The following is a 14,411-nucleotide window of genomic DNA, read 5'->3' as shown; positions in this document are numbered from 1 at the left end:
GCACACATGCTACACACAAACTACATACACACTGCACATATACTACACACAGTATACACAAACTGCATACACAGTACACACACAACACACTACATGCAACACACAAACTACATACACATTACACACATAACACACTACACATACCACACACACAGCAAACACACCACACACACAAACTACATGCACACTACACACAACACATTACATGCAACACACACACTACATACACACTACACATGAGAAACACACAAACCACACCACACCACTACATGCACACTACACACATCACACACACTGCACACACCACACACAAACTACATACATGCCACACACACATCATAGTACACACAACACACACTACACTACATACACACTACACACACAAAACACACATGAAACACACCACACTACAGACCCTGCACCACGATGATGTGAAGCGGCTTCTTTTCAACATGCACTATCCTACAAGGGGCTATAAAATTTAAGAGCATCAGCCTGACACAGGTGACAGTTTTCCCCAGAGAGTATCCTCAAGTCAGTACTCCTGGGTGAGCCCCTAGTGAGGCAAGGGTTTTATTATAATTTGAGGGTATTAATCATCATTTCCTGGCTTGCCTCTCACAGCAGTTGACTATCAATGACTTTTCTTTGCCCAACAAGTTTCTAAAAATTCACCTTTTAGCAAGGTATTTTTGTTTTTGTTTTTTAAAGTATATCTACATTTACTTTTGAGTCTAAGAATGCTGTTAACAGAAGGACATCTCTGGAAACACAGTGTGCTGATGAGTCTCTTGGAAGAAATACTTCTCTTCCGACTGCTTTCCCCTTTCTACAATGCTTTTTTTTTTTTTTTTCTTTTTTCAGTAGAAACAGGGTTTCACTGTGTTAGCCAGGATGGTCGCGATCTCCTGACCTCGTGATCCGCCCATCTTGGCCAGGTGCGGTGGCTCACGCCTGTAATCTATAATGCTTTTGTTGCAGGCCAGCCACTGCCCCTAGCCTGCCTTTCACCCACTCCACCCTTTTCCTGCAGTGGGTCTTCTCGGGCCTCCAACCTCATTTCTATTGTTTCCCCCGCAGCCCAGCACGTCTCATACTTCCACGTGGCCTGGGGGCTCTGATACACCCAGGGCCTGAGACGCTGCTCTTCCTGCAATCCTGATGATGCGGATGCTGGGTTCTGACGCCATCTGAGACCAGGCTCTCCATCTTCTCTGCCTTCCCTGACCAGGCGGTGCTCCAGCCAGGAACCCAGGAGTCCTCTGCAGGCCTTGCATTCTCTAAGGTTCGTTTTCGAAGCGCCCTTGGTGCATGCTCCTTACTGCCCATATCCATGACCCCTGCTTGGCCTAACCCTGATCTTTCCACTGCTGCCCTTCACTCCTCACCTTCTGCCCTCCTGCTTCCTGACACCTCCCTCTCCAGCTGCCCGGTCCTCCCTCAAAGCACACATCAGCCCTCCCTGCCTCTTCCAACATGCCCAGTCCACAGACCACACTGGACTGCACCAGGATGCTGTGGCTTCCCCTTCTTGTCCTCACGATGTGTGCTTTCTGCTGAGGCGTGCAGATCTTCCTCCCAGCCATCTCAGTCATCCTTGCAGACCCAGCTCAAATATCCCTGTCGCTCTGTACCTGGCCCTGATGCTCGTGTCCCCTCTGCAGGGCCCAGGTTACTTTTTATGTAGTTGCAGAACAGCAGACTGCACTATCAGCTCCAACTGAGACAGTAATTTTGTAGGAACACAATTTTAAATAAAATGAGAGCAAATACGTTTTAATTTATCTAAATCTTAACATAGCTACTATTGTAAAAATTCATTGGCTTGTCACTAATCATTACATGGGTGCTGGCACTTGGGCCTGAATCCCATATTGAAGTGAATGGAAAGGAAGTGAGACAGGCTTTGGTCAGGTCTTGGGGAGCATCTGCAGACCCGGAGCAGCCTCCAGGCACATGCCAGGGACACTCTGTGTGGCTTTGATGGTGCATTGCAGATATGCTCCCAAGCAGGCGGCAGAAGAATGTACTGCACTGTGTCAGTACCGATGTGGCTGATGGCCCTTTTCTGGCCATGTGACTTCCTGTGCTGGAGCTGACCTGGGCGTGTTGGTGGTGATGGTTTGGACAGAATCACTGGTTCACCGCAAGGACAGCTTTATGGCCCATTTTGGGGGGAATTGGGGGAATAAACAATGTCCACGGTGTTCCTGTGCATACCTTCTCAGGACTGGCACCCACCAGCACCCACCTGGGGCCTTGTCCTGGTCTCCAACCTCCTCTTTCTCAGGCCACCTTGGCAGGAGATGGCCATCTCCATTCCAGCCACTGCCCACAGTGGCCCAGGCTGCTGTTCTCAGCTCCACTTTTCAGATATCAGCTCTCAGTCAGTATGGCAAATCCAGAGACTCTCACTTTTCACCCAGCCATAGTCTTGGCCACAGCTGTGGCATCTCTGCCACCCCCACCAACTGAGATAGGGACGGAGCCCGCGACTTTCCCCTGTACGCATTCCTCCTGCACACACAGACTCAGCCCTTCCCGCCTCATGCTTTTGCCAACTCACAATGCTTAACTCTGACTACAGGAACAGCCCACGGCTCAAATTCTCTTTGGCATTCCCAGAGATCATTTTCTTCTAAATAGTGTTTAGAACTTGCTCCTTATTTTTTCTTAATTCAACATTCCCAGTTATTTTTTTCCACGTGTGACACTACTTCTTTCCAAAGCACAAAACTGAGAAACAAACCAGGCCGCTTAGCTCCTCCTTAACTCCACCTGTACCCCTCAGCCTGCTGGGTCTGGCACCTCAGTGAACACCTGGGCAGGTAGCGGTTCAGCAAGGAGGGTCTTCAGGTGTCAGGCGAGCTCCTCAAAACACTGCAAATCCCTTGCTCTTTTGAGACCTTTTTTGTGACACAAGTTAAATGTGCACTTAGTTGTAGAAAAATGTTTTTTGACATGAAATAATCTTTTGTAATGTCCTAGGCCACATACCTCCCTTCCCTGCCTAATTTTTCTCCGCAGCACATCTCCATAAGGCAGCAGCCCTTTAAATCATGATTCACTGTTGAATTTGAGTATTGTCTTGTTCTTCCCACCAGAGGGCCAGCTCTGGGAGGTGAGAATAGGATGACCTTGTTCACTGCCATATCACCATGCCTGGAAAAGCTCCTGGTGCAGGATAAGTCATCAAAAATATTTGTTGGTTAATGGGTATTTATTTCTCTCCACTGAGCTCCTGATCTGCATGTCTGCTTATCTGACGTCCCCCCTTGGATGTGTAACAAAGTTGACCTCCACATACTCCATATGAGGGTTTTGACTCCTTCTGCCACTCCCTCAGCAAACCTCTTCCTCCCTCAGTCTCTCCTAATTGAGGAAATGACACTGAGCACCACAGTTGCTGAGGATGAGACCCTAGCTGCTTTCAGGAGTCTTCCCTCTCACCAAGTCAGAAAGGAATGTGCTTTCTACCAGAAGCATCGGCCACTCACACTGATGCAGGGAAGCCATGAGCTTGTGCAGGAGCTGAGCTCCATCTGATGAGTCACAGGGATGGAGAATCTTGAAGCAGGTTAGATGAGCTGGTCTCCAGGGTCCTCTCTGTAGCTTTTCTTTAAAATATATTCCCAAGCCATCATGTCTCCCCATAGCTCCTGATGCTGCCCTCGTGGAAGCCACTGCCATCTCTCAGGTATTGGAAGTCTCACCTGGTCCTTCCTTTCCTTACTGACAATTCCCTACCCTGAAGGTGGAGTGAGGCTCACAAGGAACCTCTCCATCCACATCACATCGCAAATCTTCATCTCTCCTCCAGAAGGCTCTCCTTGACCAGGCCCGAGACCTGCAACCTCACCTTGCTCCATCTCCATCACACTGTGCTTCTGCCTCCAGGTTGAGGCCTCTTCTGCCTCCTGTTTGGCTTCCTCCTTCTCAGGCCTGTACTCACAGAGTTGAATCACGATGATCCAGTCTCAGGTGCTGCTTCCGCCTACCTCGGCCACCCCTGCAAATAGTTAACTTCTCAAAAGCATCTATTACCTTTGTAGCATCAACACAAACCTGTCCTTTCCCTAAAATGCGAGCTCCAAAGGTGTGGAGATTTCACTGCCTTGCTCAGGCTTCAGGGTTTAACCAGAGGCTGGCAAAATCCTGATCAATGGAAACATGTTGCTCTTTGCTTTTTAGGATTTCCACAGTGAATATACAACTGACCCTTGAACAATGTGGGGATGCTGACCATCCACCATGTAGTAAAAATTCATGTATAACTTTTGACTCCCCCAAAACTTAACTAATAGTCTACTGTTGACCAGAAGCCTTACCTATAACATAAATAATTGATTAACACATATTTTGCATGTTATATGTATCATATACAATATTCTTATAGTGAGGTAAGCTAGAGAAAAAATGTCATTAAGAAAATCATAAAGAATAGAATATATATATACAATACTGTACTGCATTTATTAATACCATAAGTTTATTGTCATCTGTTTACAAGATGACTCATCCATCTGAAATGGCAGGCAACCACGGCTACAGTCCTCCATCTACAATCCTCATCAAGCAATTCAGCTTTTTCTTATAATGTCATGACTTCTTGAGAGCACTTCCGGCCTCACTGTAACCCTTCATATGGGACCCATGGTGTTATTCAGATTGTACGGTATTGCACTAAACATGATGAAAAATACTTGAGAACTGCAAGAGATCACTTATTAAAGATCACTTTTTACTGCAATATGCAATTTACTGGAGAGATGAACTGCTCACACAGAGATGATGAGCATCACACAGTGATTTAGGCAGGTACTTGCAACTCTCGAGCTCATCACAATAGCAACAGGAAGTGGCTATGAAATTATTACAGCAGTACAGTGTGTACTGCAGTTAATTTTATGCAATTATGATTTAATACTGCATCTTTATATTTATTTACATTTTCCTTGACTGTGAATGGCACCATATATGGTCTATAAGTATCTGTGTGTAAGTTTTGATAAATTTTAATTTTAATAATAGATTTGTATATATTTTATGGTAGTAAATGAAAAAATAGACTACATATATTTTGTGCATTCAACATATACTTAACTTTTTCTTAACATTTTTTTTTGAAGTGAAGTCTTGCTCTGTTGCCCAGGCTGGAGTACAGTGGTGCAATCTCGGCTCACTGCAAGCTCCGCCTCCCCAGTTCACGCCATTCCCCTGCCTCAGCCTCCCGAGTAGCTGGGACTACAGGTGCCTGCCACCACGCCTGGCTAACTTTTGTATGTTTAGTAGAGACAGGGTTTCACCTTGTTAGCCAGGATGATCTTGATCTCCTGACCTCGTGATCCACCTGCCTCAGCCTCCCAAAGTGCTGGGATTACAGGCGTGAGCTACGGCGCCCAGCCAACATTTTTTATATTTCTGGGCTATGGAGTTCATCTGCAAGTTTTTAAAATTGTCAAAAACCTTCAAAACTTTTTTCCAATATTTTTGTTGAAAAAAAATCCACATATAAGTGAACCCACATGGTTCAAACCTATAATGTTTAAGGGTCAAAATTGTATGTGGCTTTTGTAATAAAAATGCTAAACATGCAATTGCTGTGTGTCCAGATGGAGGCTAACAGGGCCAGAATCAGAGAGCCCTGGCAACTAATCTTCGAGATGCTCCAGCCCTGTGGCTGCTTCAGATGGAGCTTAGTTCCTACACGAGCTCCTGGCCTCTTAAGGGAAGGGAACTCACTCCAATGCATGCCCGATGCTTCTGTTGGAAAACACTTTCTTATCTGATTCCCCATCTCTCCTTCCCCATCTCTCCTCCTCCATTTCCCATCTTCCAACTGCCCACGGGACAAAGAGAACACAGCCAGTTCTGCTTCCCCAAAACAACCTGCAAATGCTTGCTCTTGGCAGCCACTCCAAGTCAATGCATTCTTCCTGCCTTGACATTATTTCAAGACCTCTCACTCATTTTGTCCAAACAATTTCACATCACCCAAGCCCCTCTTAAAAGTGCACCAGCCCCAATGACACTGCTGACATTTTCTGGGCCCGTGTTCAGCTGTCCATGAATGCAGCTATGGGTGGCTCCAGCCCTCCAACATCTCCGCTGGGCTTCTGGAGAATGAACAGCTTCCCTTTTCAAAAGCATGTGGTCAAAACACATCCCCCACCCTCAATTTACAAATTAAGACAGTTACCTTTACCCTGTTCCCCCTCCTTATGATGGTCCCACCCATTTCCATCTGGCACCATTCATCACATTAGCTCGGGGTTACTCAACCTTGGCACTCTTGACATTTGGGCTGGATCCTTCTCTGTTATGTGTGTAGGGTCGGGGGCTGTCTTGTCTAGCACAGACTATTGAGCAGCATCCCTGGCCTCTCCCCACTAGATGCCAGTAGCACCCCCATTCCCCAATCATGACAGCTAAACATCATCTCCAGATATTGCCAAGTGTTCCCTAAAGGTAACTTACCCCTGACTGGAAACCACTGTGTCAGCTGCTGTGGACAAAAATCTGATGTGCCCCTTTTATTGCTCTAGCCCAGTGGTGTCCAATCTTTTGGCTTCCCTGGGCCACACTGATAAAAGAAGGATTGTCTTGGGCCACATATAAAATATACTAATATTAATGATAGCTGATGAACTACAGAAAAGGAGGGAAAGAAATCTCATAATGTTCTAAGAAAGTTTACAAATTTTAGTTGGGCCACATTCATAGCTATCTTGGACCACATGTGGCCTATGGGCCATGGGTTGGATAAGCTTATTCTAGCCTTTTTACCAATAAATTAGATGAACAAATATTCCCCTATTTAATTGTTAACATCATTGCCACTGAACAAAAGACAAGGCTGGAAAGGAATGGAACCCAGTGGAGGTAGTTCCACTGGGCCAGAGAGCAGGAAACCCAGGGGTACAGAGGTGAGAATCAGGAAGGCTGGCGACCCGGCCCAGCTTTGTGTGACCTGGGCACCATAGCAACAGAGTTCCTCACTGGTGAAAGGGGATGACAGTATACCAAAGCCACTGTAACTAATTGCAGTCATGAGTGGGGAGTGTGGAGGGGTGCCCAGGACAACTGGACCCTCTCAAGTGGGAACTTTGAATAGAGAAGAGAAGCATAAGTCATGGTGAGATGAAGAAAAGAGAAAAGCATGAGCAGCCAGACCCACACTTCATAAGAAGGCACATGTGTGTGCGCATGTGTGTGCACACATGTGTGTGCATGAGGCTGGAAGACAGACAGACATACCCACCCCCACCTGAGGATGGTGGAAAGTCAGTGAGGGCTTGGACTGAACCAAAGACAATGCTTCCTTACCTCAAAATCCTCCCTAGTGCCAGTCAGGCTTCACCTTGCACGTGATACACCATGTGGAGTTAAATCTAGAACGGAGTCAGATTTATTCTACAGGCTTTGATTCTTTCTGCCCCACACCGAAGAAGCCCTGCCAGCCACCCTCCTGGAGCCTGCAGAAATGGATGAGCCCATCATATCCCACTAGCATCGTCATGTCTTCCATGTGTTTTATTTAAATTATACTGTATCCTTTTGCACTTACTGGCATGTTTCAGTCTTCTCTTCCAACTAGACTTCCATAGTCCATTTCCCCTATGCCAGGACTAAGGCTGACTATACAACCTTTGCCCTTTAAAATGCATTTAGTTGGGAAACTATCATTTGTGTAGTTCTACCTCATCAGGCAGCAACTTTATAGATGAAGAACAATAGATTCATGCTTGCCACCATAAGTACAATGTTTCAGATACCCTTTGAGCTAATTAAGAAATGATGTTTCTAGGGCAGTCTGACTGGAAGATTAGGCACAGATGCTCACACCTGAGCAAGCAGCTGAACAAGCTGTCCAGAGCCCATTCCTCTGGCAGAGGAAAATTTCATCCCCTACAGAGGAACAGCCAGCATGAATGCCAACATGATGAAGTGCGGCTGAGCTCTACAGGCCCACTTAGAGTGACACTAACACTCCCAGATCCCTGTCCCACCTTAGAGTTTTAGTTCTGTTTTTTTTTTTTTTTTTGGTCTATATTCCCCAAAGCCACTAGAATAGACACTCCATTAGTGTAAGTACGTTTACCATTTTGTTCCCTACTGCCTAGAACGGAGGCTACTTTAAGTATGGGTCTTCAGCCTTCAAATTTTGTTGGAGAGTTAAAATGTATACACAGCAGGCAGCCTCCAAGATGGTGCCCAGTGATCCTCACTTCCTGGTACTCCCATCCCTTGCACACAGAGTGGCTGACTGCAGAGTAACAATGTTGGGTCTCTGAAGCTAGCTCATGAAAGCCCTTAACACTTTTCCTCAGCTTTTGGATTGCTCACTCTGGGGAAACCAGATGCCTCGTTGGAAAGATGCTCAAGTAGCTCTTTGGGGAGGCTCATGTGGTAAGGAACTGAGGCCTCTAGCCAATAGCCAGCACTAAGTGACCAGCCGTATGAGCAACCACCTTGGAAGAGTATCCTCCAGCCTCTATCAAGCCTTCAGATGAGACTGTATCCCTGGCCCACACCTGACTACAACCCTACAGAGGGCCTGAGCCTACCCAGCTATCTCAAATGCTTGGCCCACAGAAATTATGAGCAATAATAAGTAAGTATTGTTGTTTTAAACCACTAAGTTTAGAGTGATCTGTTATGTAGCAACAGATAACTGATGTAGTATGTGCAATGGAGTTGGGCGAGAGAAGCAACAGTGCTTAATAGATATTTAAATAAATAAATATTTGAAAGAATTGTTGACAAAAAAGGCTGGCGAGTGTATGAGCTAGGTTCTAGGAGCTGGGCTCTGGCAGAATCAGAAAACTTTCTGGTATTGAAGAGGTACGTGGAGCTAAAATAGAGGTTAGGAAGGAAGGAGCTGAGCCCAGTGTGTGCTCCTGGAAGCTGCCTGCCTCCCCCTGGCTTCTTTCATGTCCACGTTTACCTGTAGAAAATGGTTAGAGGACTAGCTGCCCAAACCCTGCAAGGGCCACATTATCTGAGCCTGGCACTTAGAGATTATGGGAACCAGGATCAAAGGCAGAGGCCAAAGTTCTGATTAATTTATTATCACAAGTAACATTTTAACTAATAAATCTTCATAGTGTCATTTTCTTTCTCCTCTCTCCATTTCATCAATATCATACTTCTGGTTCTATTCTCTTTCCATCTTATGCATAAAACAAAATACAGTTGCTTCTTGTTATTCACAGTAGTTATGCTCTATAAAGTCACCATGAAAGCTGAATTTGCAAATCCTGAACAATTGCTCCTAGGGAAATACGGTGTTAGGTTTTTGTGATCCTCTGGTTACAACACTTTTGTCAATCAATCAATACAGAACCTTGTTTTATGTGTATTTCTATTTAAAGATATTTATTTCATATATATTGTTGATTCATTAACCTTGAACTCATGGTCAACAGCACAATAACTCATGCCTGAAAGTAGCTTCCCTAACACACGTATTTTCTCTGTAAAGCACATCACAACCTTCTTGCACTTAGAGACACCAGACAGTAAGTACTTTAGCACTGTGTTTGGGGCCATTTTTAAATAGCAAAATCACCCCAAAAAAGCACAAAAATGCAAAAACCATGGACTAAATGGGCCAACAGAAAAGAAAATGTGTTTATAAGAGCTAAAACAAGAAAGCAGAGTGTCACCTTGTGCGACCTCAACATATGTGTTAGGTGACTCAAATTTTTCACTGCTTTGTGCATGTCACAAATGACTGCAAAAGTGCTGTGAGTATTGATTTTGGGGTTGCAAACAGATTTAAATTAGTAGGTGAATGCGGAGATATGGAATCCATGAATCATGAGGACTGATAATAAGTAATTTCCCTTCCGTCTCCCCAACCTTCCCTGAAAAGACCCAACCTCATCCATAAAGATATATAAATTTACCTTGGATGTTTTGGGAAAATAGTTATCTCTATGTAAGACTGTGTTCTTAAATATGTTACTCCTATCTCATAAATCTGTGTTCATTTCAGCATTTTCTAGCTTGGCATCGAACCAGAAGAGGTAGCCTATGTCTCTGTATCCCTTTTTATTAACCCATCTGTCCTAGTTATTGAGGGGCCTCAGCCCTGAGATTCCAGGCTTCTGCTTTTCTTGAGACCCACTGAAGCATGGCTCCTGCAGGTGCTGCCTCCTCCCCTCCAGCCCCCTCAACTTCCTGTAGTGCACATTTCCAGCAGTGCTTAGCGATTGAAGGTGTCTCACTTTCACATCCCTGGGCCATGAGAGCCCTCCTATCATACAGACTGAGGTGACAGTGGGGGAGATAACTGGTTCTCTGGGAAAAGATCACCTGCAAACAATTGCTACCAAATCCATACCATTTGAGGGAACAAAATCAGCACAGTGAAGAAAGATATCTAGGCTTATCACGCTCAAACCACACAGCCCCCTCAATGCAAAGCAGCCCTGTTAAGACGCGCCTAGGAATTTCCTCTGCAGCTTGAAGCTGAGAAAATTGTCAAGACTTGGGTGAAAGGAAACTTCATCTGTGGGTTAATTTTCATAAGAAAGAGGAGGCCGGGTGCGGTGGCTCACGCCTGTAATCCCAGCACTTTGGAAGGCTGAGGTGGGTGGATCATAAGGTCAGGAGATCGAGACCATCCTGGCTAACAGGGTGAAACCTCGTCTCTACTAAAAATACAAAAAATTAGCCAGGCGTGGTGGTGGGCGCCTGTAGTCCCAGCTATTCAGGAGGCTGAGGTAGGAGAATGGCGTGAACCCGGAGGGCGGAGCTTGCAGTGAGCAGAGGTCATGCCACTGCACTCCAGCCTGGGTGACAGAGCGAGACTCTGTCTCAAAAAAAAAAAAGAGGAACGAGTCCAACCAGAGGGAGAATTGATCTTGCTGGTTTGGTCAGGGACTGGCTGATTAGTTACAGAGAAATGACCAAGGAAGAGGCGATGTGATGGGACCACCCCACCCAGCACCAGGCTCTGCAGACAAGCATGTTTGACTCATCTGCAAAGGGCTGGGGGCACTGCCTTGTGCGGCAGGATCCCACTGTGCAAAAGAAAACATGTAGACACAGACCTGTGGCCTCAACACTGAGGAACAGAACCCAGCTGCAGGGGAGTTGGCCTTGCATCCACTCCACTGGCTTCATCAATAGGTATCACTTGCCCTCCACAGCGCCATCCTGAGGCCTGCCTGTGAATCACACTGCACAGGGTGCCTGGTCTCCAAGGCACAGCCTTACATCATGCACATTCTGCTGAGAGGTTGACTCTCCTGTATTTCCAGGCATGCACAGGGGGCTTCTTAGTATATAGAGATACACATTTCAGAAACACAAAGTGAAGCTAAGGATGGCAATATAAGGCATGATTTTTACTAATGTTTAGAAATAGAGGAATATTGAAATACTTGAAAACATCCAAACCTTCAACACCAAATTCTCTTGCTGTGCCTTCAGAACTTAAAAGATTGAAAGTGCATCAAGTAAAGGCTGATCTATCTCAACCAACACACAGACATTTTCAAGCTCCGCAAGACACTCAGAAATCTCTTTTCTATGCCCAACTTGCCATAATTAACACAGAAAACAGATATTATGCTTTGGGGTCAACATAAATGTTAACTTTCTGTGTAGTTATAAATAAACAACCAGCCCATCTGGTGCATTTAATATACAATCTAAATGATTGATTCACTCAATATGCTTGTTGAGCATCTATCACGTGCAAGTCATTATGTCAGGCACCATGTGAGAGAAAAATGAACCTCCTGCCTCCCTGACAACAGGTAGGCAGAAATGGCTCACGAAAGGAAGAGAATAAGGATCTGGTCCGAGAGTTCCACTTTCATCCTGGGGACTGTGTGATTTCCAGGTTCTCTACTACCCTCACCTCTTCTTGCCTCTAAGTGGGACTGGCCAAAGCCACCTGCAGATTCTAGTTCTTGGCAGGACTCTGGCTGATGAAAGCCCACATGTCTGGTTCCTCCTGAGTGTAGTCTTCAGGGCACCCCACCCTCAGGCTCCCTTCTGGAAAGCAGGGTCCTGGGCCCACCTCAGACCCAGCAAATAGGGCATACAGACAAGAAGTATAAATTTTAAACAGCTTCCTAGGTGTTTTTTTTTTGTTTTTTTTTTTTTTTTTTGAGACAGAGTCTTACTCTGTCGCCCAGGCTGGAGTGCAATGCCACGATCTCCACTCACTGCAACCTCTGCCTCCTGGGTTCGAGCAATTCTCCTGCCTCAGCCTCCCAAGTAGCTGGGACTACAGCGCACACCACCACACCTGGCTAATTTTTTATATTTTTAGTAGAGACAGGGTTTCACTATGTTGGTCAGGCTGGTGTCAAACTCCTGACCTCATGATCCGCCCACCTCGGCATCCCAAAGTGTTGGGATTACAGGCGTGAGCCTCCGCGCCTCGCCTGCTTCCTGGGTGATTTTTAAGCACTCTAATGTCTGAGAACCTCTGCTATAATCTAGTATTGCCCTATTCAAGTGCTACAGTGTGAGAGGGAGGCAAGTTGACCGCGTTCAGTGTGAGCGGAAGCAAGTTGCCACTTGCCACGGGTGGGGAAGGGAGCCAGGGAGGACAGTCCGGTCACTGTGCTGTGCTGTGCCGGGCCAGGCTGCAGGCTCAACCTGGGAGACATCTCTGTAGTTCTTCCTCACAAGGAAGAAGTACATGCCTCATCACACAGGTGTGCTCAGAGGAGGGTGAAGGGACGCACACGCAACTCACACGCAGTTGGTAATTAAAAACAGAGCTAGCCTTTGAGAATAATTAACTGAACACTGGGTTGTAACCAACGTTGCCACTTAGCAATGTCCCTTGCAAGCTCTTTTGAGCAGAAGAGGACAGGGCGCGGTTGCAGCCAGCAGTCTGGGGCCCATATTGACCCTGAGTGGGGCCAAGGATGTCTCCCCAGTGAACTGAAACATCTACTGTGTCCCAGGGCCACCTCATCACTCAGTCTTCTCTGGGGAAAAATACAACCAACCAACAAGATGCTAGACAAAAGAACTCAGGTTGAATATGCCGATAGATCTTACTGTCTTGTTTTTATCTAGGCAAACCACACATGGATAATGAGAAGGGCAGCACAGCCACAGGCTTTCCTTGATCCTGCTCTGGTACCCATCCCAACATCCCTTCCTACTCAGTTGTGAAGACCTGGGGGTGAGGCCACAGCGGACTGCAATGACAACCACCGGCAGACCTGACATCTCCTGTCTGTGCCTTAGTGCCTTGCTGAAGTTCCCGCTTTCAGACTCTATTTTACTTTTCTATCACTACTTCATGAGCATAATCTTTATGGGGATCCTGCAGCTGCTAGAGAAACCAAAACACCTGACTTAAGCAAAAAGGATACAGTAAATGTGGATTAAGAAATACCTAGAGTTTTACTGAATGCCTATTAAAAAAATCACTAGCATTCTTTTTCCTAGCCAGTTAAAAAATAATTGTGGGTGACTCAGGACTGCAAGATATTACAGCAGCTTATGATGGTCTCCTGAGATTTTATAACTGTCTTTCATAAACCTGAGACATAAATATACCCAATGCTTAAAGCAAGGTGGCATAGGTTATAGGAAGGAGAGAAGGATGGTTTAGCTGTATCATAACTGCAGGCAAGACAAGATGGCAAACCGCTAAACCTTCCAGCTCAAGATGGACATGTGCTCAGTGGGAGAATGTTGGCAGCAGAGGAGACGCAGACGCAGGCATGAAACCTAAGTATCCCTCCTACAGACACCCACAGATGCGCAGAGCCTGAGGTTAGGGTTTCTAAATATGCTTGATTCCCACAAATTTGACCTACCTCCCTTTCCTGGATTCAAACGCAGGTCTGGAATCCCAGGCGCTGGGCAGTATAGAATGTGGGAAGGGAGGAAGCACACAAATCTGAGAGGAGTATCTTAAAAGGAAAACAACTGAAACAGAGAGAAAGCACAAGACAGGCATCAACAAGCCAGAGTGCTTCCTGCTGCTGGACGATGTCTGTAATTAGGGAAGTGGGCTTTTCCTCCAAGAGTCAGCATGCAAAACAAACCAGAAAGCAGAAGTGTGAGATCCCCAGCAGCATGGGGCCTCTTTTAATTGCACATTCAAAATGAAGTAATGCTCTGAGACATGGATCCCTCCAGAACACACACCAGTTGAAGAGGGAGTCAGTGGACAGGGCTGTGCCATTTAGTGCTTAGCCAGCCTGGAAATGCCCTTTCCCAAGTGTTTTTACCAAAATTAACTTGGTCTTGACTTGCTAGGATGGGTATAGCAACGTTTTCCTGATTGTTTTATGTTTTTTAAAAAGTCCTACATCATAACATGTATCAAATTCAACCAGAAGATTGCACCAAATAGGAAGAGCATCCTTGAAAAGATCTTAATGGAGACCTCAAGATGCTAATTCCCAGTCAGGAGACTG

At 45.8% G+C, this 14,411-nt stretch overlaps 1 protein-coding gene across 7 annotated transcripts in view; it reads right to left on the bottom strand.

Annotated features, from left to right (window-relative positions):
* SYK (spleen associated tyrosine kinase) overlaps positions 1–14,411 on the bottom strand; it is a 96,610-nt gene that overhangs the window by 56,529 nt on the left and 25,670 nt on the right. The window contains exon 1 of one of the 7 annotated variants that reach the window (XM_032164505.2): positions 13,806–13,989. The exons of the other annotated variants lie outside the window; for them this stretch is intronic. The gene's annotated coding sequence lies outside the window, so the exon portion shown is untranslated. Of the gene's footprint in view, positions 1–13,805; positions 13,990–14,411 lie in introns of those variants that run through there. 7 annotated transcript variants of the gene reach the window in all.

This window comes from Hylobates moloch, unplaced genomic scaffold (assembly GCF_009828535.3).
Source record: "Hylobates moloch isolate HMO894 unplaced genomic scaffold, HMol_V3 SCAFFOLD_10, whole genome shotgun sequence".
Taxonomy (NCBI): Eukaryota; Metazoa; Chordata; class Mammalia; order Primates; family Hylobatidae; genus Hylobates; species Hylobates moloch.
This window is presented reverse-complemented; position numbering and strand designations above follow the sequence as displayed.